Below are 26,892 nucleotides of genomic sequence, written 5' to 3' on the forward strand. Positions count from 1 at the left end.
TAATACGAATAATAATTAATAAAATGCAAACCTACATAAAAGCAAAGTTACAATTTGATATTTGACATTCGATATATCGAAATTAGGTATTCGTCTTTGGATAACCATTCGATCGGAATCTCGATTTCACTCTGAAGAAGATACCTACATTTTTAGATTTCGCAAAGATTCGACGAGACGTCCGTCTCGTGTTACAGCTCGAGTATTCGAGACAATCGAAGATCAGAAAACAATCAGGATGATAACCCTGATGATTCAGGAAACGTCCGCCCCGAAACAACTCGCTTTTTTGGCCGTTTTCGCCACAGCCGTTTCTCGGGCTCGCCTATTTTCAGGGGCTTATCGAAGCGAGACAAGATTTTGAAATGCTCAGAAACGTGATATGACAATCTTTATCGAGTAATATGCAATCGAGGATATCGTGTTCAAATTAAATAATATTAACAATACCTATGCTTAGATATGAGAGGCCAGACTTTCTCATGATCATTAATCATGTGAATAAGCGCTATTAATAACTGATGCATCGTTGAGCAATGGATATACCGTTACAATAGGCTCAAATAATATTCGCAACGTTGTGTACATAATCCGACACCGTGCGTTTTTCTAACTCATTATGTCCGGCGCGGAATTAGTGAAAAGTCACTTGTGCCACAATCACACTTCGAGATCTGCATTCGTACTTCGTATTTACCGTTAAACACGATCGTCTGATTTTATCTTCTTTATTTGTTCCATATAATAACCGTATGCGTAAGCGGCGTCCGCTGAGAATCAGACGAGCGCTAAACACAGGAAGCGGAAATGGCCTTAATACACACAGTGAGATCGCTTTTAGGTCGGCTATGCGGCGTCTTAAAAAAATGTTGGACAAGTCCTGTCACGAAAACCGTCTAGCACGCGTGAGGTTCGCATAAATAAAAATTAGGATGCGTTAATAACGTTCCTCGACGTTGCTTTCCGAGAAGAGCCGGTCGTGTCGCGGTCGCGTTTATGTCTCGCGCTCCTCGGAAGAATGCAGTTTTATAGGCCGTACATTACGTACCTCGTATTACGTACGAGCGTTGGTCGTTGTTAAGCATATACGTGTGAGCGTTCGCGAGTCTCGCCGGACTAAACTGAATAAAATACAATTTATTGCGCGCCGGTGATATACAGCCGGCGTGAGTAATTACTTAAGCCAACGCAACCGCCGAGATGACTTCTCTCGACTGTAAGCCGGAATTAGCGGAGTATTCTTTGCTGAAATTAATTCGCCGCTAATGATCGGTTACGGCAATCTACAAGGTCACTGGATGATTAACCTTTTCGATACCAATTTGCTGGTATGTAAAAATTGTTAAGTATTCATATCGGCAAAGTTATCACACTTTGACTATTTTTTGTACTACATAAAATTTAATTTAGTATATAACATTGGAACCGGTCCAATATATCCATGTAGCCCATCCAGTGATTCACAATAAAACATTATTGTTTACTTTTTATTTCCGATAGTATTTTTTAAATATTTCTTTAGAGATATGTACCTCAATAGTATCGAAAATATCAAGAGAGAAAGACATACGTTTTACATATAAATTAAACGAAAAAAATCAAATCTGTATTCTAAAATTACATATTGCAGTACCGGAATTTTTTAATGATATTCTTCGTCTTCAATTTTCGTGCGAGCATACATTACATATATGGCATGTAATTTATCATATTTATTTTATGATATTCAATGATTTTTAGCAGTTTAATTTCCGCTACACTCAGGATCACGTGCAATTGCAATAAATTAAAATTCCGTATATTTCCGGCAAGATCGTCAGACCAACCTTGGAATCTTGCTAGCGTGACTTTCCAGACGAGTTCTCTATCCTTGCTTTAAGTATACCCCGTCAAGGCTGAGCTAGTTAACAGCCGAACTTCACTCGCAATCGGTTCTTCTACCGAGCCCCTCATTACGAGAAAATTCGAAGGCCTTATTTGGTCCACGTTTATATCATACAGCGACGCGTGGCGATCGGTCTTGCTCGAGTGACCGCCTTATGGCGGAGGAAATTCGTGGACCTTATTTAACTCGTTTTTACCATACGATGGCACGGTTCTGCTCTTCCCCCGCTTTTACCTTCTCTCGCGACGCCAAGCAAGGAAACGAACGAACGAACGAGTTTCCTGGCTCGTGAAACCCAAGCCGCTCTCGCACGCGTCTGAAAGTCAGATGTTCTAGGTGTGTCTTCGTGTTTTCTTTGATGTCGGACTAATCAGACGTTCCGGTATCTAAGAACATATCTCTTCTTGAAATACTTTCAGTCTCCGCGAGTTACTGGAATTTGTCCTAATTTTATATAGAAATCTCCAAATTAAATATCATGCTAATTTCCACTTTCCTTTACTATATAATTCGTCTTAATATTATTTAAACGAAAAGATTTTCAACTCCTAAATGATGATAAAGCGATCTATAAGAAAGAGAGAGAGGGAGTGAAATAGATTTTATAATATTTAAAGATCGAAAAAATGTGAAATAGGTTCTCTTTCTCTATTGTCCTAATAGTCGCACACGAAAAAATACAGTCGCCCAGGTGTAGCCTGTCTACCATACGCACGATGTAGGTAGACGGCTTTCCTCGCTCCATGAAAGTGGCCTCTCTTCGGCGATTCGTTACGTACGGCACGCGTAAACATTCCTCGCAAGCAGTCTCAGAGTCTTTCTCTCTTCTTCTTTTCTTCTCGGTCTCTTTTCTTCCAACCATCCTTCTTCGTCCACTTTCATGATCCCTGACTTCGGACCGTCAAAGGTATTTTCGTAACACTTCCTGGGAACCGTACACGCGGCTTTTACGCGCACATCCATTAAGCATTCAATTAATAATTCATCGCTAAGACATGTTTATTGATTATTCCCGGATAAAATTAATTCAAATGTTTTACGCAACTAACACAGATTGATGTAAAATTTCTTAACAAACTTATATTGATAGAATAATCTGACGTCTGGATATCTGTGTTCCATAGTTCATGCTTGCGCACACGCGATTAACTTCAACCGTTTATATTCGCTACAAGAGATGTAGCGCTACGAAATCATTAACAAATTAATAAACAGAAATCAAATATATAATTCGAAAGTATTTTCTCCCGCAGATAAAAGTGGAGTGATAGTAGCCTCTCGCGTATAGACCCCAGACTCGAGAATGCGTTCAGGTGAGCGAGACGCCTATTTTGAACGAAGCGATCCGCGGTGACAGTGTATGTATATATAAATGCCATGCGAGCGTTCCAGATCGATTCTCGACTCTCTCGTATTCTGCTGCTGGCGACGGCGGGCCGAGTCGGGTCGGGCCGGGCCCCGGCGCGATCGATGCGCGAGATCGAAGGCACGCCGCGCGCGTGCATTCGTATTAATGCCATGCAAACACCATGCAAATTACCACGGAGTCCAATCTCTTTTTTTTTTTTTTTTTTTCGAGACCCGCGCGCACGCTCCCGTCTATTCCCAGACCTAACATATATGCGTGAACGCACGGAATGCTGTCGACGATATCGACGCCTTTTCCTCTCGTAAGGCACGCACGCGATCGCCGACACAAAAATTCGCGAAAGCGAATGGGGCTCCGCTGACTCCTTATAAGGGAAACGTAAAGCACTCGAGCTCTAAGTAATTAAAGAGATTATTTTTCGATAAATTTTCATCCAGATTATAATATCAGAGCAAGGTAAAAGCCACAATTTTGAAATTGTGATATTCTAATAGTAAGATACTCTAAAAATTGGCTCATCTAGATAGGCCTTTACGCTCGAAATGATTCACGTTTCGTGATATTCCTCGCAGGAGAAAGTAAAACTATTCGAGGTAACTTATCTCGGTAAATCGACCGCTTGGACTGCGTCTCGTATCGGCGAGTTGCGTTTTTCCACGACCCAGTTAGCTATCGGTTAGGGTTTTGGATCGATTAATTATTGCGTGCCCAAAGAGACGTATCGTCGTCACGCTCTCGCGTTGATGCCGATATGCCGTCTTGGCAGGCGAATCGAGGGCTGATTTCGATAGGAATTCATCGCGCGTATCGGCGCCGCATTGCCGTGGCATCATCCGAGTAACACGCATCGCGTAAAGTGACACTTGCTTTCGTACTATTCGTAAACGTTCAGTATACCGTATCGGATATTTATAAATACGGTGTACCGACACCGTAGACACTTGAATATTTAATATACCACCGCGCGACAATATACATTTTTACTTATAGAGAGTTATACGGTTCGAATCTCCCGGGAGAGTAAAATCGAGCTATATCTATCCTACCATTAAAACGACAATTATAAATTATATTGTTATCTCGTAAAGCAGATATTTTGTTGTAAAATAAATGTTGTTTTGGAAATTAATTGTTTAATATTGATGCAAGTAATACGATAATGTCAAAAAAGAACTTTTTTCATTGCTTGTTTATCAAAAATACGAATAATTAAAAAATACTGTATATAAAATAGCATACATTATATAAAAATGATGTAATACTATTAATATTGTTGCACTAAATCCTGCACTATATTCCATGAAAATATAATTATTGCAATATCTTTCAACTGCACGGTCCAATCTGGCGACGAGAAACGCGATGAAAGTCTGAAGCATGTAAACCAGCCTTCGAAATCCGACGACGTTGCGAAAATGGCCTTGATGCGAGAGAGTCACCCACGCGCAGATGTATTATTACTAAATAACTTTAACAGATAGTGTGACACAAGCAAATTCTTCAATCCTTCATTATCTGTTACCCAAAATAGCAATCCCGTCGCAATCTACGTCTATCTAGCTTATCTTTTAAAAAAAACCGTACATGCATGCATGCAGATAATATTAAGATAATTTATAATATTAATATTAAGATAATATTAATATTAAGATATATTAATTAAGATAATATTAAAATAATTACAAGATAATTATAATATGTATTATAATGCGACGAAGAGAAAGCTCGCAAAATATATACAAAGCTATCTCTATGTTGACAAATTAAAAAAAATTATTATTAATTATAGTTATCTGCCACATACATGTACTATGCCTCCATTTCAATTAAAATTGCACATAGTTTATAAAGAATATTATATAACAAACAATAATATTTACTATGATATAACACAGAAATGATTTAGTTAAAAAGAAATGAATATATATTGTGTCATCCCATAAATAATGTAGTATAAAAGGCAGCTTGATTTATTCTTTAGCTGAAAATTGAAAGATTTTTATCGCCAAGGAATAAAAAATTTAACATTAAGATGGGAAGAAGTTGTAAACAATAGAAAATATATTTTTGATTGAAATTAAAATGTCAAATTTTTTGTTTTATTTCAAAAATATCTCTAAAAACCTGCATTATTTATGGGATAATTCAATATACAAGATATATGTAGCCTGAAGAAGAAGCTAAAATACTATTTATCTAGATTCAAGAATATCTAGCCACATTATGTACGTATATTGACCAGAATGTAGATATGAAAAGTATCAATAACCGTTGGAGATATTTGTTAACCGTGTCCTCTCTTATCGCACGTAGATCACTCTTTTACGTATTTTATTGACACGCACTTGTATCGAGCACGTTTATACGCACTTGCCAGATGCAAAGAAAGCAGGCAATTTGCTCGCGCGCCAAGATAAGAGATCTACCAAATAAATAATCATGATCGGGAACGCGCAAGTGAGCTCGTAATGTGCTGTCTTGGGTAGGGAAGTCGCTGTCCTCTCCGTTAAAGTGCCTTTCCTCTCACGCATACACGCGTACGCGCGAATGTGCGGGTCGGTTTGCTCTTATAACAAATTGGTGCCGCCCTCGGTAATGGTTTTACCGTCGTCGATCAGGCTGACGTTCACGCTTCGTTTAGCGTAGGTCACCGAGGATACGATCATAGTATCAGTTTCTCATGGGTCATAATCATGATACGTGCAATCCAGCTTCCGTTTTCATTAAACGTTCAATTCACTTCTTTATTCCTTACAAGGAAAAATGATATAATGGGAAATTATAATTCCCCGAAGCATTTAATGAAAAATTAACGTGAGAAAAAGGCTTGGGTAATATCGTTCAAATATTAATTAATCCTATTAGATGTTACACTGGCAATTACGTTCATCATATGTGTGTTTGAAACATCAACGTCTAAACAATGTTTGATCCGTCCTCTTCATAATATTTCTAGGTTAAAATTTTTAGATCACAAACGAGTGCACATTGGCAAATTGAGTTGAATATCTGATCCTTGCTTTGAGATAAAGAACTTTGGACAAATGTCACAATAATATAATTTTGTTAAGAGATCGTCCCTTTTAAATCTTTTATGTCAATTTTAAGAGCAAATCTGCTGCGCATTTTTAACATCAATGCAACGATATATATCGCAATAATTTGCTCAGTGTTCAAACTGTAAATTACAAGCAATATTTATGTGATATTGATCTATTAAAAGTGGGTGTATATATATCGCTCGCCTTTAAGCCTACTTTGAAATTACATCTTTAGAAATAACCAACCAAATAAAATTCCATCTTCTGCTTTTACTGAACTTTTACGCGTCGTCATAAAGAACTTCGATCTCGTTCGAGGTAAGGATCAGACGTTCAATTTAATCCGCCACCGGTATGCACTAGCTTGCAATCTCGCGCTTAATATACACTACGTCATCCCGAGAGATCTCCACTGACGTATACCGTGTATTAACGAGGAGCCCGATAAATTCTATACGCGCCAGGATACGGCGGTCGAAACGATATCATAGCGCGGAATATTCTCAGCCGTAATTACCGTTAATTGATACGCACACGGTTTTCTAATAATTAAAACGAACGATGAGATATATAAAAAGTTATCTGCGATCGCGCGTTTCCTGAAATCCCAATATACGCTGAGAGCCCAACACGCCCCATCCGCGAACATGGATCGTAAATAAGCGCGCCGCGTTCCTCTGCGTCGCGTAATAATAGACGTTTAATCGTCGTAAGAGGTCGTAATTAGAATATATCGCGCGATAAGATTTCTCGTTTAACCCTCAGCGATATCTCAGCAGACGCCTGGTTTCCCGTTGCATAGAAATCGCGGCGAGACAGATCGCCATTTTGAAAGATATTACGCGAAATTGGGCAATGTCTAACTAGAGGTAATTGAGCTTGCCGTAAAAGGCAGCTCTATTACGATGCAGACAAGGTCTGGCGCCGCGCCGCGCCGCAGCGGTAACAATGACATAAAACAGCGCAGAAGCCAAACAGAAAATGATAAATCTAGACCAGAGATGCACATGGAACCGCGTACATATAAAATTATGTACATTATGTTCCTGCAATTGCGTATAATCGGGGTCCCTTAAATGGAAGTTTTTGCATATTTATTCATATGAAAATAAATACTTCTGTATAGGTACTATAAAGTAATTCAAAATAAACAAGTAACAAACGACAAAGGAAGCATTGAGAATGCAACACGATTATTAGTGTGTGCGTAAGTTATCTGTAAATAATCTTTAGTTATTAATGAGGTATATAATTATACTATCAAACATTCCCGTTTGAGCTCTTCAACAATCCGGTAACAAGTAAAATAAAATAATCTTGTCGTTCTCTGATGAGCTACAGATGAGTATTTCCGGATTGGATGATCTAAAACCAGTGTGTTTTATACGAGAAAATTCGAGTGAAATTTTGCCTAATAATCATAGTCAAAAGTCGAGAAAACATGAGACAAATTATCAACAATCCTCAATTATCTATTTATTTTAATTTATTAATTAATATTACATTATGTAGGAAATTCATCCCTCCTTGCAACTTTATATTTCTTCCTATAAACAAGAGAAGAAGAATTAAAAAAGGAAGAAAAAAAGGGAAAAGATAGAGATAAAGATTAAGAAATAAAGATTACAGCTGTCAGCAATATTTCAATAATTTCAAGACACACTGTAAAATGTTACATTGCAAATCAAATTCTTTCCTGAACATTTTTTCATATCTCAAATACTGCCTTCTTTACTGAAAAAGAATCTTTTTAGGCTTAAGTTACACGCCTTGCGCGCACGAGGACGCAAGTATTGCGCGAGTACGAAGACTGACTTTTGCTGTCAGTCAATTATTAAATGGGTAGCCTAGCCGTATCGTACGTAACGCTGCCTAGTAATCGCGAAAACGAAGACAATGGCCGCTACGCCGTGCCGCGGATAAGGTTAACAGCCTCCACCGCAACACTGCACAAATGTCTCCTACACGGCATACAGCGACCATGCAACGTATGACTGATGCACGCGTGGAAAGAACACGTCCGGCTCGATGCTAGATAACGTCTGCGACAGTAACGAGAAAGACCGTAGAGTCTGCCTACATTTTTTTCTGTTCAGAAAAATAAATAAACATTTATTTTATTGTTCATGCTATCATAAAAAAATTTTTAGCATAATTTTATTAAAAGTCAAATAATTTATCAAAAATATAAGAGAAAAATCATATATTATATCATCTTTTCCATAAATCTATATTTCTTCAGAAAAAAATCCTTTCTCTCTCTTTCTCTCTACAGTTGCGTAAGAGAAATATTTCAGATAATAAGATCAGGTGGATCACGCTATATATGTGTACTTAATTAGATTTATTTATTTCGAACTAGATTCCGTTGCCACTTTGCCACGCTACTGATTCGTATACTATTCTATTTTCAACAGATTATCATTCACATATGTCATTCTAAACGATTAGATAAGATATGTCACACCTAATGGAACTTGACGTAGAATTCTTATCGATTAATAATAAATCATTCAAATTCACAGTTTAATCCAGGATGGGTCAATGGAATAGATAGAATAGTCGATCTAGTCATCTAGTGCATTCAACCTGGCGCGACATTGCCGATCAGGCATTGAAGTCTCCTCTTTTCTCGTGACTACGCGACGCGCGACCAGTAACGGTGGCTGATGTACGACAACAAATAACGACGACGCGAAGGAAGAAGAACGAGTTAGCCGACTTGGAAAAGCGGTGGAAGCGAGACGGAGCACTTCCTCCACTCGATAGCGAGTCGATTCGAACCGGTCGCACCGCCATTTTCCCCAAGTTTTTGCCGGCGCGGTCAACGGTTCGCTCGGCGCAAACTCGGGCCAACCAGGTCACTCCTTATTCTTCTCAAGTTTGTCGTAAACCCTCCCGATGACGTCGCGACGATGCGATGTCGTCGGGAAGAAATGCAACAATGCAGGTTCCAACGGCACGACACGTCCCGGTATGCGGGGCTTGATGCCGCGGCGGAAATTTACCCGAGTATTTCACGGCGATAGGAATTCGTTAATCAAACGAGGTGACCGAGCCACTCGATTAACGGAAAATTTATTTTTAACTCGAGGAAGACCGTGAAATGCACAGAACCGACTATTATCATCTGTTTTTGTGCTATAATTATCAAATAATATCTTGTGTAAAATGTGATAGCAAAATTAAATAGAAATGCTTATCTAAAAATAATACATCTACCCTCTCCCCCCGCCCCACAGTTAACTGTCTTTAATTTAATCTACTTTTAAATAAAGAGGTAATAATGTCAACGATCCACTTAATCTTCCGCACGTCTGCACCACTTCATCTTCCTCGAGTACTATTGCCACAGAGTAAACGTGTCTCGCTCGTCGTCCACGCAAATACTACAACGCTCGTTGTTCCATAGACGGGTATTTCCGAGAACCGGCGTTCCGGTGTCGAGCATAGACCCAAGAAGTTTGTGTGCCGCATTCCGATCTGCACCACCCAGACCGGTATTAATTACCTAAGTCGATAAGCTTGTTGTCGAGGCGACAAGCTGCGGGCCACCGGCACACGGCACGGCGACGAACGTCGCATTACGGGACTTTTCTGCCGTCGCCGTCGCGCAATAGAAAGGAACTGTCGCGTGATTGCGTCGGCATAAAAGGTGGTATCTGGCGATTACGTGGACGTTCGGATTAACCTCCGTTCGCCGCGCCGAGTAGCACGCACCAGCTGCGAGGCACCGAGAAATTGCAAAGGAAGAAACGAACTGCCTCGACCGATGATCCTCAACGCGGCGAATTTTTCATGCGCAGCGTATTCCTCGTGCACTTTAAACCTTTACGGTTTTCTTTAGCGTGTATCGTTAGCCACGATATGCCTCTTACCGCATAATACAAACCATGCCCCGCGGTTTTGAATCAATACTTTGAATGTAGGTTTTTCATAGCGTGTAACACAATTACTCACGATAAACCGAGCATTATCTTTTCCGTAAAAACAATTTTAATCGCAACCTGATTCCATAACATGGATTCAAAGTTATCGTTCAAAAAAATTATCAAACACGCTTCAAATAAGAATATTAAAAAATGGGGATATTTAAGTATTGTACATAAACAATCATTTGCTTTTTGCAAATATGACAAATTAATTAAATAAAAAATTAATACATAAAGAAAAATAATTAACTAGATAAAACTTCTAATGAAGTTTAAAGCAGGAATTTTTTTATTCAATGCCCGTTATACTTTCAATATTACTTTAACTTCGATTAAAGTTGCAGTACATCCCAATGACTTCATTTATGTTTGCTTCTAATCTAAGGCAAACCCTTCGCCAGACAAAGGGTTCGCCGTCAGCAAATACATATAACCGAGCGGGCATCGAAGTCTCCACAGGCTGGCCGGCACCTTATAAGCGACTTTTGGTGAGTGGGTTAGTCACGAGGAGCACATTTGTCTGTTTGTTCTCCTATTGACACACTTTACAGGCATGGCGTAACATGGCGCGTCCAGGGACGCTCAACCCGATCGCACGTTACTTTTCGATCGGCTGCTGTAATATCCAGCGAATGGGACACGCAGCGGAGCCAGCCGTCGGTTGAGCCTCTCTGGTCGGGTAACGGTCACCGGCGTTCATAGCCTGCACTGAATCGCAACACGGTTTGTTCAACTCGAAATCGTCATCGTCGTGTCGTGGTCGTCATCCCGCAAACGGAACTCAGCCAAGGTGGAGAACAACAAGGACGCCCTCGTCGGCGCGTATTAGCCCTATTGTGTTCGCGAGATGATGAAAAAGCATTCTCACATGCTCGTGGAAAGAAAACCGAAGAAACGGCGGACGTGACCACTCATTGTTAACCACATTGTCGATGTTCTACTGTAATTGATACTCTTTCAGAGTTGCGTAACACGCTGTCGCGCTGGCGTCTTTCATGAACTTTCGCATTACGAATTTGTAAGATTACGCGATACTTAATTGTTTTAATTAAAAAAGACAAGTGTTCTCGAGAAGACGTTCTTATGAAAGCAGCTTATGGTTCAATTATTTTACTTTAGCTAATTAAATTTTAAAATCGATGACTTTTGAATATCACAAGCGTGACATACTTTCTTCAGTCACTTGTCTGCTTTAAATAAAAATGGGACTCCGAATACGTAATAACACGGAATTGCACTTGCTTCTGTAAACCTGTGTCACTTAACGCACCAAGTGCTAAATTTGAAAGTACGTAATTATAATTAAGCGCCTGCATGTGGATCAGGATAAGCCAAGATACCAGGCTACAGTAAAACGCGGTGAAAGGATCAGGATTTCCTCCCGAAGATTTGCATACTCGCTTACACGATCGTGTTAGGCGCGCAATTATCCACAAGCCTCTTAGATTGGGTGGAATGATGGAAAGGTGCTTCAAGCGTATCGAGATCGTCGTGGGATCCGAGCAACGCGTACAGACAAAATAGAGAATTGCAAAAACATAAAACAGAAACTTACATGTGTGTTTAAAATGGATATTTAGAAAATAAAATTAATGAAATATACAAAGAATCATTATTCCTGGAAACCTTACATTTCTTTATGTCGATAATTCAAGAGTTTATTTCAAATTTTTGAAAAATATAATAAATAAATAATTTAAAAAACTATAATATTAAAATATATTTAAAAAATAGATTGCAACATTTCTAAAAATAACAATCTTCTGCGCGATTTCACTTTGCGTTAAATGTCACGTAAGGAATCGCAAAACGCAAAAAAGTTCGGCGTTACGAAAGAGAGAAGGATCTCGTAACAAAACTCTAAAGCAAATGAATTCGACTTTTGTACATTCGGATCAACAATCTGGCTCACCGTGCGGCGTGCGGCGTGGGGCACTCTTGTAGGATTTGCACGCGACGCGATATTCGGCGCGGCATCGGCAGGAGTGAATTAACGGATGATATATTCGTAACCTGTTTCCATTTTCCCGCAGCATACTAACGGCACGGCCGGTCGTCGTGAATAACGATTTAACTCTCTAGAGAAGAGGTGGGGCCTCATCGCGTGGATTTCTACGAAAGTGGCGTAATCGTTTCTTTCGGGCATAATCGTGCCTGAAACGTTATCGCATTTTCATTGCATCAAGGCCGGTACATCGCATTTGCAGGCCACGAATTTTTCATGTTTATCACTCGACTACGTGCAATAGAAAAGTTTCGCTTTCAGGTCAAACGGATGCGGGTTATTTATATCGTTATTGAGAGACACTGTCTCATTTCTATGAAATATTTATATCCCACGATTATTCACGACAATATCAAACACGGTTCTCGCGTTACTTTAAGAATAATAGAATTAATGTAACTTGTGTGTGAATATTTAGAATAAGCGTTGGAGAAGAAATATTTGCATTAAGCGTTATCCAAAATCTGTTTCTCATAATTTTCATAATTTTTTATCAGTCCTACTTTTAATTACACAAAAATGTTCCCATTTCTACATTGCTTTTCTAATAGAAAACAACGGATTAGGTAAATCATTATTCTCTCCTTCGTAATATATCCTATCTAAAAAAAAAGGCATGTTAATGTATATATAAAACACACATATTTAAATATGTATGTACATATTTAAATGACAATGTGTGTACATATTTAAATATACCAAAATTATTTTTTAAAAATATTCAGTAATGAGTAGCCACGTGAGAAGCGATAGGAAGAATCTGTCATGTCAGTCGAGGTATGCTCATCGTGACTTGTTCGAGCGCTATCGAACAAGTGACCTTAACAGCATAACGCGCGCGCTCATTATTACGCGGCAAAGCTGTATATATTCACAGTACCGTCGCTACATCGAAACACAAAAGGTTACTAGGTTTCGTATTATGCAATCACGTCGTCACTCCTTTATCCCGGGGCGTGATGTTTTTCAAAATCGATTCTAACGTGCGAGAATGCCAAGAACGCTAGATATCTAATTGTGATGTTAATTCAAGTTCAACATTACGATTTATAAAAATGTCTACGATTTTAATAACCGATATATTCTGTAAAAATCGATTCGTGAATATTTTTATTTAATGAATGTATAGCAAAAGAATTTTTTTTATATTCGCAGATTATCAACTTTGTAGCAAGTTAAAATATGATAATATGTATATGCATGTATGTCGAAATAACATATCGAAAATCAATCAGTTATAAATATCATGTGATATCATACAGATTGCCAATCTCGTATAATTTAGAAAATGTATTTAAGATTGACGCTATTCAGAATTAATTTCAGGAATAGTAATAAATGCTAAATTTTTTAATTTATTACTGTTCTACATCTTCTGCAGTGTGTATTCCAGCGAGATGATCTATTGAGACTTTAAATTCTGGTTACGCAAGAGACGATGTATTATAAACAAACCGCAAACCCATGGCCGCGACGGAACCAAATTAATTCAGAAGTTCCCCCCAGTTCCCCCCGTCGTTTTTGTTCGCACAAGTTAATAACCTCGGACCGACAAGTTTTTAGAACGTAACTCGTAGCTGGACAAACAACCAGCCAGCTCAGAGAGCGAAGTTCTCAAACCTCATTCACCTCACTTTTTCGCTATTTTACCATTGCTACTTGCGCTTCTACCTAGGCTATCAATTGTTTTGCACATTCCGCGAAATCATTCCTCTATTTCCTACCACGCATAGTGGACGTATCATGGAAAATTCTCGTCCTTGGGCGAAGATGAACGCCAAGATCTCCGTTAACGAGGCGATAAATCGACGCGAACTCAACCGCAAAGATAATATATTAATCCTATGTCTACTGCGTCCATTACATTTAAGCAAAAAAAAACGTTAAATAATAAATGAAAAAAGCCGGAATAGATTTGCATTACATTCTGCGAATACATAACATAATACATAAATTTCTTTTTGATGTAAAATCATATTTTTGTATAAAAATTAATTTGTGATTATATGTAAGTATAAATATAAAAATAAAATTGCATATTATATATATTTTGTTGTATAAGACAACTTTTATTCTGGCTTTTTTCCTTATTCTCTTTCATTGGTCTCTCTCTCCCTCCTATTCTCTGTTTTTTCTCTATTTTTCCACGTATTTCTCCTTACAATATATTTGCTATTTTTAGCCTTCGTTGCGGAGATAGAATGATAAACAAACCAGGTAGTTTCTTACTTTAGATGGAACATGAAGCTAATAAATCGAAAAGCAGGTAGTGAATGTAGTAATTCCCGTTTCTCTTTCGTTTTGCAAGAATAGCTATTCCCGCTATTAGAACACCCTTATGACAGAAAGTTTGATATCTCTCCTTTTTGAAAATCCATTCCGCATAGCAACGGTGCACGTCCAAAATAAAAAGCAAATAATCATGTTTCGGTTCTACTCCAATCCGGTTTTATTCCGGATACTTGATACGCCCGGGTAAATTGATAATTATCAAGAAATCTGAAACTCTTATAATGTCAACGAAACGAGTACCGCATGAACTATTAATATTGTATGAGCGTTATACCACATAATTTTTTTTACCTCAATCTTAGACCAAGTCTAGACCAAAATTAATCCGTAAATTGTAATCTTCTTTTCGCATTATTTATATTAAATTACTATTTTATTGTCTTAGGTATCATATATAATAAATTAAACTGATAATAATTGTGTCCAACCAAATTGCTATATCGAAAATATTAGTACATTTATATTTATATGCTTAATATTAATATTTATATGCTTAAAATTATATAAATAAAACATTTATAGTCTTTATATTAACTTTTGTTTTGTAAAATTCATAGTAAAAGCCGCGCTCTTGCGAATAAAATAGTACTCAAAATCATGCAAAAGGGATGCATACAAAAAGCCAACCAAATGTTGTCCGATATTATAAATTATTAATGTTGTTATCGCGATTTTGAATCAAACAAAAATTCGAGATCGGATTTCAGTCACCACGCACGACGAAGGATGTAGCTTAATGTTCATGTTATGTTCACTGAACGTCAAATGCCGGCAAGTGCTCTCGACGTATGAGATAAGACGGGACAATGCACGGGATAAAGCACGGTCGCGCGTGATCAGACACAGGGTCGGCCACAGAAGTAACTCCGATTTTTGCATCGTCTGCCTTTTTTCCCCCCTCGTGACTGATGGTCGCGTTATAGCGACATGTATGTACGTCGGACGCATCACGCGTCCTCACGTCTTTGGAAACCTGTTCCGTCGGCGCTTTGAAGCACCGATCGCCATTCGCTGCTCATTCGTGACGCGGACCGAAAATTTTCATTTTTATGGTACGGCCGGAATGACCGTGAAAAAAAGAGAAAAGAGAAGACGAAAGGGAAATTCAAATGCGGAGAGGCATGGAAAGAAAAGAAGAAAAAAAGGCTTGTGACAAGACTTTGAGAACGACGGCCACACGAGCATGATACTCGAAGCGACCGACATATGTTATAGGTACGTTTATATTGAAGATGATGAAAAATAAGAATCGCTTGGAGACAGCTTGTCCAACACAAGCAAAAAGTGGCATTTATATATTTTTAGTTGTCATGCATCCAAATCGAAACGATACTTTGGTAATAGTTAGAGAATGTAGCTTGAGGTCGATCATGTATTCTCTTTTCAAGATATATGATCGAACCCTAGATCTCATAGAAAATAAGGGGAATCGCAAAAAATCATGTTATGAGAAAAACTACATGATTATATAAGAATAAAGACATGAAAATAATAGATAATATTTTTATTTGGCGCTTGACGAATACTAAATTTTAACCGTTGAAGTATTCGCTCGATATTTTTAAAGGACTTTTATCTCATGTGATTAATTAATCCATATGATTTTGTTCTAATCGTGTGATTAATTATAACAAAATACCTTCGATAATACCTCAATAATTGTAATCAAATGTAATAGAAAAGATGAAAAATCAGATAAATATATTCATCGATTCGAAAGCTGTTAGACATCTACCGTTTAAGCAAATACATGTCGGAGAAAGTCGGATCCGGAAACGGTACAATTTTCGGTGGTGGCTGATGTCGCTCTTGTTTCCGGCCACGAATTAAATTCGCCTGAATCCGCCACAAAAGTCTTGTCCGTCATTGTCGGGGCAGCCCGAGCGTGAAAACAAAACTTAATTCGCGAATTCCGGTGCGAACCGTGTGCCCCGGTCGCGCTCGCGCGAGAGACAGGGAGGTAAAGAGGGCCGGTGAATTCGAGAAGAGGCGCGCTCTTACTTCGCTCGTGTTTACTTTCTACGGGAGACAATCAAAAAGGGAGGTCTCTTCCCGGGATGCTTTCACGATTGTCTTTCGCCGCCGTTCTCATGCTACCAGTGTTTGGCGAGCCAATCGAGTTAACGCCAACACAGCACGCGCAGTTTACACGCGCGTGCTCCTTAATTTCGACCGTGGCGAAAGTGTTTTAACCTCGATCGAAAGTGCATCGAGATGCACACGCACCTACCCACCACCGAGAGGAGAGATGGCGAGATGGCGAGATGGCCCCTTTCGAATTTTTTATAGCCCGAGACGCGATCCGCACGAAGGCTCGTTTCACCCGCGGTAGACATTTACGCGCATCCGCTCCGTATAGTGGTCACCCCGACTGTATCGTTAAGCCTGAGACCGGATAGCCCGGCCCTCGACAACCGCCTGTCACCTACGTTTTAGATGGCATCCTAAAATCGTCCCTGTAGAATGTGCAAGAATAAAGATATTACGGGAGTAGTAACAGAAAGTAAGCACGGAGATAAAATCTATTCTTGTGCGTTTAAATTCCCCTCCTGCAAATCACCTTATCGTGAATATATATAAAACGGATTTAATACAACTAAAATAATCAAGCAGAAGCGGTTCTCCCAGAGATTGGGAGACGTATCAATTTCCAGAACTATAGCGGGCATAATTTTGGGGCAGGATCGGTCGGAGAAATTATGAAGAGAACTGAATGGCGCCTCTCGCGCCGTCACGGTCGACCGTTCCATTTCACGATCAAACCAAATAACTGAAATTCATATACACGAAAGTTGGCCGCGCTTAAAAAAAATACGGATCCAGGACGAGTCGCCGACCACGGTGTTTTCACCGATATGAGTGCGGATTATACGGCGGCGAAATGCGAGTGAAACGTCGTAATAATTACATATTACGCTCCCGGAGAAGTAACCGCGTCAGTCACTGCCAGAAATCGCAATTTTCGCCAACAGGTCACCGTGGAGAGGCTTTCGTTTTCGCTACACCGCCATCTCGTTACGAAAGTTCACCCATATACACGCATTTATTATAGCTTGCTGCCGGTTAAAAATAATTCTTGTTAGTCCTATGCGCTTTACGTGAAACTTACAACTCTAATATCATTCCATTCTATATAACTACGTATAATTATTAAATTGACACAAAAAATATAATCTATATATCGTTTCAAACGAAACGAGAAAAAGATGCTTAAGAAATTAATACTTAAAGGTATTATTTTGATGCAAAAAAAGTAGAATTTCCGTTGGCTGATCAAGAAGATACTATTATATCCTCGGTTACGAAAGCATGCGATAGTAATACGATATGAGCGAATGAAATGATCAGCGGTGGTAAGATCAACTAGAAATCCTTTTTTATCTGTTCGCCGCAATGTCTTTCATTTCGCAAGATCCTCTCCATGACAATTTTTGTCGACGCTGTATTTTTTTTCCCTCTTGGTTGTGGTCAGGACTGAGAGAACCGAGAGAGAACGGCGAGATATAATTCGCGGTTGCTCGTCTAGTCATGGATTGTATGACGGAAGAGGGATCGGCTTCAATTTATCTGCATAAATGATACGATTTTGTCTACATTGTAACGGCACATCCACCGATAGCATCGATATCCAATAGATTCGATTTAATTTACACTCGATCATATTCCGTTATATTTCCGTTACACTTATACGAGCATATAAATATTGGATATTACAACTTAGATTAGTCGCTTATATTAAATTTCAATAAATGAACGATTTATATATATCTCGCAATTAAATTACATTGTTAGAAGCAAATCATTAATCTATGCGCAAAGAATTACGCATGTTATTAACGTATTTAAATGCTCATTTGTTAATACTGATTTGACTCTAATAAAGCAATTATGCTCCAAGTGATTGATAGATTAATCTCTATGCGTGTCAGTTTTATTCCATCGAGGCAGTGATATTCAAATGCGGTTTTTCCGCAATGGAAATAAAAACTGGAATTTATATTTACGACGTCTCGACGGCGGCCGCATCTTTTTCACTTATTGATATGCGCAATTAACGAGTATAAAATGCAATTGCGTCACAAGTCTGACAATCCGTTGACATCACTATATAGCCGACCCACGAGATTATTTCCGTTGATTACCATTGGATGACAGCCATAAATACGACGACTGTCTGCATACGCGCCACACGAAACGTCCAAGCGAAGCGAACTTAGGACAAGCCTTGATGTTCAAACAGAGTATCGGCTTTCCTTGGTTTATTCATGTACGCATTAACATACAGAACGAAGGGCTCCACGGACGGTACTGTACCGGTATTATACATTCGCCGGCAGTCAGTGATAATCCAGAACGATACATCACGTCGCGGGCGTAAACGCGAATTACTAACGAGATCCGGTTCGCTTTCACAAAGACGCGAGGCCCTCGCCTACTGTTATATTCCAGCTAAACATTCGCAAGCGTGCCCGTAGTCGGAATTACTTCACCGTGAGACGTGGACAAAAATGTTAAGTTGAAGTTCAGTTATATATTCGACATGTAAAATGTAACGAAGTTGCAAAATTCTTGTACAACGTATCTTGGCCAACTTGAAGTTGATTTTTCTATGATGAAAACGTCGCAAGAGATTAGCATTCAATGCAACTTTCTAACTCTCAACATTGTATATCTATACAATCAAGTAAAGTTCTGGTAAAGAAAGGTACAATTAAGTGAAGTATATGATATTTATTTGCTCTCTTTTAATTTATCAAAAAGAAAATTTTCCTTATTTTCCTTAATTATGCTAAAATCAAGCGATAAATAAATGCTTCGACATTTCCATCAAGGATAAATCAACTTCAAACTGGTCAAACAATTCATTAAAGAAAATATGTAAAAACGAGTTACCTTTTCTGCCTCTTTGTATACTGTATTTAATTATATTTTATATTCAATTATATAAAAATTCCTAATCTAGTCTATACTTTTTTCTAATGCTTAATTACATACATATACGCTACTTTCCGAGGGAGAAAAAGGTAAGCTATAGAACAGCATATGCACACGTTAATAGCCATTAAAGCGCAAGGTTTTGTGATCGCCAAGTTGCTGGTCATTCTGACACCTTCGCGGAGAAATCAAGCGGTTTGCGAGAAGCCATGCTGCCTGCGTCCGGTCAACGGACGCTTATTAATCCAACGATCTGCTGCGTAATCCAGCATCGTTTACTAATCGCTATCGGCGCCGTCGCGAGAGGACAGAGTACTCGCATTCGCGGACTAATGAGCTTCGCCCGAAGACAAGGAGAAACGGGCGTCTAATGAACGTCCGTCGCGCGATAATAAATCGCTCGCCGCGGCGCGGGCGCGGGCGCGCGCACCGCGAGAAAAGAAGTCTCGATGCAAATCGATCGACACTCCTTTTTGTTCCTGTTCCCGCGCGCCCGATCGATCGGACTCCGCCACAGAGCGTTCCGATCCAATAAATAAGAACGGAACAGCACGCCGCGGTCTGTATAATCTTTGTCGCTCATGCGAATCGGTTTTGCCGGCGCGATCGGCGACAATCCGTTCTGACCGGTCATTTCACTCGCAATCAGCTAAGAATGACCCCCTTATTCTTGACGAAACATTCTAAATTATATGCCTGCCGTTAGTACGACCCTACTGACCCGTAACTGTAATATAATAATCGACCGTAACTCGACGGAAAACATAACTGGGCTTCAAAACGCGAGTAGAGCTCCGAAAATCGAAATGTTAAGACTTATGTAACAATCGATGTAAATGTATACGTATGTTATGTCATATCATCCTTTTGATTGCTAATTTACGCAAAAAAAGCTGCTTATTTTTCTTCACGATGAATATTTCTTATATATATACATATATATATATATAAGTATTAAGAAAAATTAAAATTCAAATCTTGAGAACTGCATATCCGTAACTCATTAAGCACAAATTATATATATGTTCATTCTAAATAAATAATCAACTTTTTTTTGTTAATTTATTACATTATTGCTATTTCATGCTAATTAATGTAAAAATGCTAAATCAAGATGGTATATCATAAATACAATGCATTTATTATTTGCCAATAATTTAAAAAAAAATTTCGCATGTCACCGCTAAAAGGTTAAATGTCTATTTAGCGTAAGATAAATTTAGTAGAAATACCCAACAAAAATCGCGCTTTTACAACGATGTATCATACTATCTATAAGCAAAAAAAAAATGCACATGCACATGCAGGAAGAAGAAGAACTTTATCCTCGCCGATGTTTATCTCGTCTAGTCTATCTGCGATAATTATATACATCACGTTGCAAAAAAAAAGAGGTGCACGATCGAGCAGCGCGTATATATCCACGACGCGAAGCATCGTGTTTCTGAACATTACTGAGTCTATATACCATATCTATGTACCACGCGCGGTCACGTTTCCTGGAAATAAGACTTAGAATCTGGGCTCTATATTCCGCGAGAAATTTATTCGTATCACCTCGAGCGCGGAGGTTGGTCCGTTTGACGGCGCGGCGGCAGAAAAGTCGGGGTGTTTACTGGAACGGGACATATACCGCATATTACTCCGGAGTGCCGGTCTGCCAGCTATTCGCCGTGAAAAGGCGATTGCGAGATATTCGCGGGCGTATCCCGCGGGCATTCGCGATCTTTGAGAGCGCGAGACTTACATAAATGTTCTCGCGATGCCACCGCGGGACTGGGGCGCGGGATCGACGATTATCTACGTTCGCGGCGATAAAAAGGTGAGCGTTTTCAATTACGTTTCTCTACGTATAGCCATTCGCGATTCCATAATTCCAATTCCGTGATGATAGACGCCGGTACACGCCCGTGTTTGATATGTTTCGAAGCGGACATCGACGATTTATTTCAGGCCTACGCGTATTCGTCTCACGCGGCCACCTTGAAAAGGCCAATCCCCTTAGATCGCGTGATTTTTCAGAAAGTCGACTCCTTCGTGCATAACAGAATAGAATATATTATATCAACGGTATGTATTTAACCCTTACAGTCGCATTTAATTCATCAATTAAATTAAAGATTGAGAAAGAATTATAACTTATAGAATTATTATCGAAATAATAACGAAAGTCCTGAATAAAATATTAAAATCTACTAAGTCAATCTTCTCCGCAGCCGTTTTTTTACGACAATTAAGTACGAAAAGGAGAGATATTTGAGCAAACTAGTATTCAAATTTTCTTTCTGCTAAATAAAAATCCACCAATTGTTTCAAATTCGTAAAATTGAAATTAACCTTCGGTTCGTAATCAATTTTAGAGATCAACGTGCTCCTTTCAGAAAAGTTAAACCAAATTATGCATATTGTATTATTAACCCTTGAAGACCTCTCAAAAATCTATGGATAAATAAACACAAGAATTTCTTATACTTATTGCTCCCTGGAATCGAACTTATACTAGAGAAAAGGAGTACCTATACCGTATAAATTTACGACAAAGTCCTGATATGCGCTATGAACTGTAACAGGGACAAGCGGAAGCCGGATGAATCCGACGATATCCTTCGAAGAAAAATAATGACCCACAAATTTAACGACTGTACTGAAAGTTTATTTACGAGTCCATTTACCAAGTCCAATCAAGGAGTTTCGTTGCTTTCTCGCGCACGCGGGACACAACAATGTTCATTTCGAGAAAAATCACGACGTCTCTCATCCCTCGTTTCTTTATGAAGAGACAATTATTGTTGTACTACTTACAATTAGTCCTGATCCGTAGAAATAGAATTTTGTCATAGATCGTTAAGTATCTGGAGTAATTGCAAAGATAATACACCGGAGTATACAGACTCAAAGTAATCTTCAAATCCATTTAGCAGTTTTCCAGACGTGTTTACTATTTCACGCGAATATTTAATCTCAAATTATTTTAATTAATAAATTACTAATATAATACGCGGCTTTTCATTTATCAAATTGCTGTATGCACATACTAAATAATTAAAAATTAATATTTAAATATTAACTTTAGCGTTACATATCTTTTAAATTTATCGGATATTAATTATTATATAAGTATTAATTAATTTATTAATAATTTATCATGAAAATGTTAATTTTTGACAATGCAATAAAGCTAAATAACATTTTTAATATCATCTTTTTGCAGAAGATTCAACTATTATAAATTATATACAGATTTGAATTTTAAATTATATGTGTAAAGGATAAAAGCTTGCTATTAATATATGTATATATTTTTTAGTGAGAAAGACAGGCTGTATACAACAGCCGCATTTCTCTGGTGCAAGGAATATTTTGCAAAATAATTGGCACTATTTAATGATTGGCTTGTACACACGAATAATATTGGAATAAGCATAAAAAAAACTCATAAAATAATCCAAATCAACGAAACTAACATGTAGCCCTTACGCCATAAAATCCTATCTAACTTCAACTATCCTGCTAACTTTGTATTTGCAAAAGAAATTTTATCATATCACAGAAGTATAATTATATAATATATAATATAATTATTAATACATTATAAGCGATATAAAACAGTACAGTGTTATTTTATAAAGATTTCGAAATAAATGTAAGTAATTTGGATGATTAAACACTTCAATAATGAACGTTCACATAATCAAGGTAATTGGAAATAATAGCTCTTACACCTGTTCTATTATTTGCAGGTAATAACTCTATTGATACACTTTTGACAAGGAAGTTCGTCGGAGTTTCGAAAATCATTTCAAGACTAATTGTAAGTCAAGTACGGTATAACGTGTACCTTCATCATTTCGCAATTCATCTCTCGTGCTTTGAATTTCGATCTCTAAGATTTCACAATTAGAACAGCTGCATAAAATGTTGTTACTGTCGACTGAAATAAATTGCAACTGCGACAAGTAGCAATTTCGGTCTGACACTGCCATTATAGTGGAACATTTGCAATGACAATAAGACAGTCAACGGTTGTAAAAACTAGTGCAAAAATTCTATAAGTTTCTTTTACAATAGCCCCTCGTGACACTTTATAAAATAAATAACGGTAAATTTTATTCGTGAACTTTATTCACTTAAAAGTCTTAAAGCAATTCTCTAGTTTGTATACAATTTTTACTTCTATAATATTTCAATTATCATAATAAATCCATATAAATAAATTCATAAATAAAATTGTCAATTATTGTGAATTTACATTTATATTAACTGAAGGATTCTAATAATCAAATAAAATGTAAATGAAATTTTTATACGTTATTCAATTTTATAAAAAAATTTGAGTCTTAAATATACACGTATATAATGGCAGCATGAAAAAAGTAACTTTATCTACTGAATCTAGAGCACGTTAATAAACTTATCGAAAATTAAAATGTATTAAAGACTAACGATGAAAGTATATTCTTCTACATGTTGTAAATATTTCAATTAATAGATCATTTTAATTCGCAGACTTTGGTTTCATGAAACAAATTATATCTCTAAAAAACGTAACAAATTATTCGGAGTATTAGCTTCGCGGAATCTTTCATGCGAGTCGATTTATTAGCGCCCCGAAAGAGAAAACCTTCGAGGACAACGAACCTCCGGCAAAGTTCCGATTCTACGATTGCAAAAAGCAACAATCTACTCTAATTTAAAATCACGCGGGAAGGAAGATTAAAGGGCACTTACCCCCAACGGCGGCTTAATCCATCCGGTATCATATCCAGAGTGTCGTGTGGCACAATCAAGAAATGAAAAAAAAATATACAAAACTCTCTTCACCACCAAGCGCGATGCGGAGCGGAACTCGCGGGCTATCCGGGACCGAGCTCGCGATCCGTGTCACCGCGTAATCGCACAACCGCCGTTGATGTCACTCCCGTTCGCGCTCGGAGCACGTATATGACCGCCGAGACGCGACGCCGAATCCAAGTTCGAACAGTTTGTGCCTTCGTTTTTCCCTTTTTGTTTCGCTTTCTTAGCGAAAACGTGATCGAATGGGAAAGGTCGAGTAACGTGGGTTCGCGGCGGGTTGAATCGAGAGGAGAGGAGACGAACGGAGCCGACGAACGCGCGATGAACCGAGCGGGCCGAACGCCGGCGACCAAGTGAGAGGCTAGCGGCACCGCCGCGCGAGTCATGTGACGTCACAGGGTCTCCTCTCTTTTTTGCCATTCCACGGCGAGCGCCGCGGCCGCGCGCGAGAAAGGTGCCCGTACCACCTCGCGGAGTACCCCCTTCTCCACCGTCCGCGATGCCCTTCTTCTTAGCGAGGTGCCACTACCGAGCCACGGGGGAACGTACTCCTCGATGATAGCCCACGCTTATCGGCCTCAACGTTTCCGCCGACCAAATTCTTCGCATTCGCGCGCGGTCGCACGGTCCCCCGATAAACCCGGTGACCGTTTCCGGGCTTAACGACGGACGCTCCGATTCGGAACAGCTCCGATTTCAAATTCTCGATCCGCACCGAAAAAAAGAATCTGATTATTAACGTTTTATTCGCAGCCTTGCGCGTAGATAATAGAGCGGTGACACACTTTGATGTTTATCGTATGACTAGACAAAGGTGTTCATTGTGATCTGTATACCTGACTTAAGATTTTAATCTTCTGACGTGAAATTGAAATTTGTTGTCCTGAAAGAGTAGGTTATGTGTCATATGTTATTAATAAATCTTTGTATGTGTGTGTGGATCGTTATATTGTGTTGTCTCATGAAATTTTTAGCTTTATTTTATATTAGCTATATTTTTCAAATATTTTATATATAATTTTTATGCTATATTTTTATATATACATTCGTAACTCTTTAGTTCTTTTAGCTCTTTTAATGTAAAAGTGCGCTATGCAGTTACATGATAAAAAAAGAAGCTTGAAAAATGAAAAATTCTAGTTTATGTGAGTTCAGATTACTTCCATCTGTATAACAACTTATTTCAATTTATTGATAACCTCACCTTTCAAAAATTTAGTGAAGAAAAGAAGTGTTTTCGTCAATTTTTAAGTTATTGTTAGGGTAAACTCGGGTAAGATGGCCATACAGGAAAGATGACCAACCCATGTTCATTTGATGTTTCATAGCGAACTAGATTGAAAGAACATAGGTTGGCCATCTTTCCTGTATGGCCATCTTACCCGAGTTTACCCTATATATACAAGTAACGGTATATTTTTTAATGCGAGAAATTATTTAAGTCTGACGCCATCTAGAGTATAAAACTAATATGTACATACCTCCATATAATACAATAGTTATATGACATACATACATACACTATATTATACATGCATGTATTTATATACACATTTACTGTACGCTATACATGTATATATATTATTTATACTCTAGATGAAGTCAGATATAATTTTATTTCTCGCAAAATATACAATTACTTGTATAATTAACGAAAACATACCCATCATGTGTCAAACTTTTAGCAAATTTTTTGGAAGGTGAGGTCCCATCTCATGAAATCCCACATAAGTTTCACCAATAAATTGAAAAAAAATTGTTATCAGACAAAAGTAACAAACTAAGCCCATAAACTCGAATTTTCCACTTTTCGAGTTTTTTTTTTATCATGTAATTTTACAATGCACTTTAACATTAAAAGTGCTTTCAAAACGCTAAACATAAAAATACAGCATAAACATAATGTATAAAATATTTAAAAGATATAAAATAAAGCTAAAAATTTCGCGAGACGACACGATACAACGAAAATCCGCCGTCAAGATCGGAAGATTTGTTAACATTTAAGCAAGCGTCTTTTAAGACACTTACAGTCAATGATTTCAGCACTTATCAGTAGACATAAAATACGTTCCGAATTCTTCCGTAGAATTACACGCGGTCCTCGTCTCGATCGATTGATCGCGACACCCGTTACATAGGATCGTTCGCGCGCGTTCTCTCGACGAGGGGGGCATAAAGCGAAGAGCGAACACTTTCACGCGGAGGCCGAGTTAGTAAATATCATGGCCATATTTTCTATCCGCTCGTCCCATTCGCTCGTGCACGGCAACGGACACAGTTCCTCCTGCCCGCTCGCGCGTCATTACGCGTTCTCGCCTCCTTACTTATTCGTTTTCCCCCTCGTCGCGATGCGAGATAAACGCGCGGCCCTTCGTTGCTTCACGCCATCTCTCTTTCCCTTTTTCCCTCCCACCGGATTATAATCACCGCGCACAGATGCCTCGGCATTCCTATGAACCTTGATTATCCTTTATTACGACAGCGTTCGCGCGCGACATGTGCTCGAGCTTCGTTAACGTACTGTCGCAAATTATGAGAGGGATTCTGGGATTATATCATCCTGCCGAAACGATTGTAATATATTCTTTACGTTACGTGTACATAATGGAAATAGCAGATATACATAGATATAGATA

At 38.4% G+C, this 26,892-nt stretch overlaps 1 protein-coding gene across 3 annotated transcripts in view; it reads right to left on the reverse strand.

Moving 5' to 3' along the window:
* The window catches only part of Rhogef64c (Rho guanine nucleotide exchange factor at 64C), a 110,232-nt gene that overhangs the window by 41,604 nt on the left and 41,736 nt on the right, over positions 1 to 26,892 (reverse strand). The window contains exon 1 of one of the 3 annotated variants that reach the window (XM_071699678.1): positions 24,188 to 24,680. The exons of the other annotated variants lie outside the window; for them this stretch is intronic. The gene's annotated coding sequence lies outside the window, so the exon portion shown is untranslated. Of the gene's footprint in view, positions 1 to 24,187; positions 24,681 to 26,892 lie in introns of those variants that run through there. 3 annotated transcript variants of the gene reach the window in all.

This window comes from Temnothorax nylanderi, unplaced genomic scaffold (genome assembly GCF_030848795.1).
Source record: "Temnothorax nylanderi isolate EJ_2023f unplaced genomic scaffold, tnyl_v1.0 TNYL_tig0019_pilon, whole genome shotgun sequence".
Lineage (NCBI taxonomy): Eukaryota > Metazoa > Arthropoda > Insecta > Hymenoptera > Formicidae > Temnothorax > Temnothorax nylanderi.